The sequence below is a fragment of the Triticum dicoccoides genome, chromosome 6A (genome assembly GCF_002162155.2).
Source record: "Triticum dicoccoides isolate Atlit2015 ecotype Zavitan chromosome 6A, WEW_v2.0, whole genome shotgun sequence".
Taxonomy (NCBI): domain Eukaryota; kingdom Viridiplantae; phylum Streptophyta; class Magnoliopsida; order Poales; family Poaceae; genus Triticum; species Triticum dicoccoides.
Window position 1 is genome coordinate 431,190,756 of NC_041390.1, and position 4,554 is coordinate 431,195,309.

General features: G+C 42.8%; 1 pseudogene; it reads right to left on the minus strand.

Moving 5' to 3' along the window:
* Window positions 1–2,732: 2,732 nt before the first annotated feature.
* The window catches only part of LOC119315889, a 50,062-nt pseudogene continuing 48,240 nt past the window's right edge, over window positions 2,733–4,554 (minus strand).

Sequence of the window (4,554 nt, forward strand, 5' to 3'; positions counted from 1 at the left end):
CCAATGGCTACTGTTCAACCAGCCCTATTAAGGGACCCCTGTTCAACCACCCCTCCACGAGCTACTGTTCATCTAGCCCTCCACCGTCTACTGTTCATCCTGCCCTCCACGGAGTGGTCCTGTTCATCCAGCCCTCCACGGGGTCCTGTTCATCCAGCCCCAACCGGCTTGATCGATTGGGGTCATGTTCATCTAGAGGCAACACCACGGGGTCCTGTTCATCCACCCCCACCGGGAACTGTTCATCCAACCCCCCCAGCAACACTCACTGTTCATCCAGAGGCAGCATCGATCGGCTTCAGTTAGCAGCAGTAGCGAAGGAATCGCTCGATCGGGTTCAGTTAACGGCCATCGATGCTCGGGTTCAGTAACGCATAGCCTGCAGTGCAATCGCTCGGGTTCAGTTAGATCCCAATGCCTCACTCGGGTTCAGTTAGAGCCCAACGCCTCGCACCCACGCGCGTGCGTGTACGAGAGAAACACGCATCGCTCGGCCCCAACCACCCACCGTAACTGGGAACACCCCGATATTTTCCTCGCCCTCGCTTCTACCACGGGTTTTTCCGTCATGGACGGCCCAAAGAATGTCATGCAGCTGCGTCTCTGGCCCGCCCAGGACGAAAAACTCATTTTCTGTCATGATTTTTTGTCATAGAAGTAGGACCCCACCACATCTATGATGATACCGTGTTTTGTCATAATTATTGTCATAAGTATGACAGAAAAAAAATTTGTTCGGTCCAAAATGTCACGAATGTGTCTTTTTTTTGTAGTGTGTGTCACTATCGCGTGTTGTCGCTGGGTGTGCGGGTCGCGGCCGCATGCTGGCCGCCGGGCTTGCTCACCGTCATCTCGTGCGCTTGTTGACTTGCCACGTCAGCCCTGACGGTGGGCCCCACTTGTCATAAACCTGTTTAAATCTTCTAAACTGGTCATTTTTGGAAAGTGTTAGTTTTTGCTACGAGTTAGTAAAAATGGTAGTTTTTTGCATAAATTTGTAAAGTAGTAGTTTCTAGACACGTTTTCATGAAATGTGGTAGTTTTTGGTTAAATACTCCATGCATGCGGTACCTGCCACGTGGGATTTCTTTTTATTTCCGAACATTAAAATGTTTTATCTATTTAACCGTATGTCAAAATTTAGATCCGTTTTCACGGTTAGCTTTTTCGCGACGAGATGTTCCAAACTAGATCCCATGTTGATATGTTCTGATAACTCTTTTTTCCAACACTAGTTGCCAGATTACAATCACTTGGTCACCACTTGGTCACTAGGTATAGTCAAGTTGCTTACCAGGTTAAAATCAAATGGTTGCTAGATTTTTTTCACTTTGCTGCTTACCAATGTAAGCCTTTTCTGATACTAATCACGTATTTTTGGTGCTCGGAGTGGATCGAATACTCACTACTGACTCTTAGATCATCGCTATGACAAATAAACATGTGAAAATAATCTGGTAACTGTGTGTTGTTTAGATGGTAACTATTAACTATTAATATGGCAACTACAATTTTATAACCTGGTAATTGGCGACGAAAAAAAAGGTTTGTGAAACTATATGGACATGTACATCATGGTTATGATAAAAACATCTAAAATTTACCTGGTTGCTATGTATTATTTGGATGGTAATTGGTAATCACTAATATGGTAACTACCATATTATAGCCTGGCTACGACGAAAAAAAGTTTGTCAAAACATATTAAGATGGTATCTTGTTTTAAAGTACTCATCGAGACAAACCCAATGGCGAAAACGGATCTTCATTTGGATTAATGGTTTAAGAGATAATTTATTTTGAATTTTTGGATTAAGGAAAGATTCCGTGCATGCATACATGATTCAGTCCCTCTCCAATACCAGAAAGCGCCGGATGGAATCACTTTGTGGGGCATGTCCCCTTGTTAGATTAACCGATAAATAAATAAATATATCTTCTCTAATACTAATTTTTAATTTTTTTACTATCTTCTCTAATACTAAAGAGGCAAATTTTCCACCTATTTTTCGTCTTTCGTTTTCTCCATCACGGACTCCGGCTTGTGAGACCTGGATGGATTACTGCTGAAAATTTTAACTTTCCGAAACACTTTTAGTTCAATTGCCATATAGTTTGTTTTACCACTTAGTTCTTGTACATCGGCCTGCTACTTAAGAGTTGATGTCATGCATCCATCATGTAAACTGCATTTTTCAGCATACTCGTTCTAATTTTCAGTTCAGATGTTGACTAGCATAGGAAGGCTTTCCTTCAGGAAACTAACCAAAATCAGACAACCAATGGATCTATCTTTAATTAAAGAAAATATATACAAACAACACTAATTTTTCTGTACAATTGTTCTCAAATTACAACTTCACACAAATAGTTGTGACCCTGACAAGGAAACACCACCGCGTTTTCTAACCGTAGGTAGTCAGGCATGACTGAGCATATGTAGAATAATTGAGTTCTAGCCTATGTGAATTCAGCAGTGATCATGACCGTACAGTAGAAATCAAAACCTTGATGTAACATCCGCTAAGGATCTACACATTCAGCAGTCTTCGCATTTGCAAGCAAAACACAGGATTATGTTGCTTTCGCAACAACCATGAAAAATGGATCCAGGTCTACAAGCCTGAACATCATACAGAGCCATGCTAGCCATGGATAGACAATAATACCTTGATAGTCCCACGGTTCTGGGCTATGGCACCATGTCGAATCACAGAGCAAAATTTGAAGTCCTATGACCTGACATCATACCTTCTAGCTTGAGTTTGGGCTCGAAAACCTTTGTATGGTGCGCTTTGTGTATTTTTCACTTCCAGTTTATCAATTTGAAGCACAGACAGTGCTACCTCCATAATCCTGAATTTCACCTGAAACATTGGAAATGCATGAAAATGAGCGAGTCCTTCCTCCAGACGTAGATTTCCAGAGAGGGATGGTGCTTTATCTTTATGAATATGCCCAATTGTCCAAAAACATGTCTACATAAATAAATAAAATGCTATTAGACAGACATTTTGAGGTATATGTAGTGTTCTAAAGTTTAGAAGATTCCAAACATCATATTAATAATAGTGCATGATGATTGATTCACCAGCACATCGTTTAGGTTTTTCTAGTTCCGAGCTTCCTTTATTAGGTCGTAGCTTGATGCGTGATGACAGAAAATGGCACAGGTGAAGTTACAGAAGTGATGGCAAACAATGTACTGACCTAATCAGCAAGGATGTCGACTATACCATGGTTTGTTGTCAAATCAACAGAAGCAATTAGGGAGGCAACCGAAACTGCACTGTTATAGAATCAATAGGTTTTCCAGGATCATTCCGTATCCCCACCATCACATTGACATGGCAATTCCCAGAATCAGATGATAACCGTGGCTTCATATAAATTGGTGTGGTCTTTAGTTTCTTAACCCTGATTATTTATGATCAAACAATGAGAACATATAACAGACATCCTAAGATGGGAAAAACATAGGAGCAATAGTACTATTTAGAAGTAGATATTTATGCACCTATAACTCATAAGCTTGAACTGCACATCAGGAGGAACAAATGATAGGATCTGATTGGCCTCCTATGGTCTGAATCTGACACATGAGTGTAACCTCACACCATTGATAAGGGTGGGATTAGCAAATGACAAGGTCCATTCTGGTAATCCTGGAAGACTGGAATTCACTTCAATTACACCACATGTCTCACATTTCACTAGAACCCCTTCTCTGCAAATAAAATCAACCAGTAAAGATGCCAAACATAAGAAATATTCTTTCAGATGTGTGGATGCCAAAAGATAACAAAGTTGGGTAGCTGGATCATCTCATCAGTCATCACAAAAGAAAAAGGAACTTCTACATTGCTAACCACCACTTCGCCTATTGTATTAATTTTGGCCCTTTGTTCAAAATTTAGTACTCCTTCCATATCACGAATAGTTGACGTTTCAGACAACAATTCAGATACCAATGCGGTGTTAACTGCCATGCTTGTTCACCTTCTTGCTCCTACTTAATATAGATGCAGTTTCACATATTGACCAATACGGTGACATACAAGTACAAGGATCAAATTTTGTCGCTCGCATTTTTTGGGAGCATCAATAACACAAGGACAAACCTAGCCACTACTGGAATCAGCTACTTTGCCATCTGCCAGCTCTTTGTCGTCCGCTAGCAGACGGCAAAGAAGCTCTTTGCCATCAGCTACCTAAAAGCAGACGGCAAAGAATAGGCTGATGGCAAAGAAAGCCTTTGCCATCAGCCTATTCTTTGCCGTCCGCTAGCGGACGGCAAAGAGGGAGGGGGCCCCACTGAGGAGCTGGGTAAAAAATACTTAACGGCCCCCTCTTTGCCGTCCGCTAGCGGATGGCAAAGCGCACATTAGCGGACGGCAAAGGTGGCGGACGGCAAAGATTAAACGTATCTAACGGCCGGCGCGCCCCACCCCCCTCTCTCTGTTTCCCTCCCACACGCGCGCGCCGCCGCACCCACCACTCGCCGCCGCCCGGTCGCACCACCTCCCCGCCGCCCCACCGTCCCCCCGCCCCGTC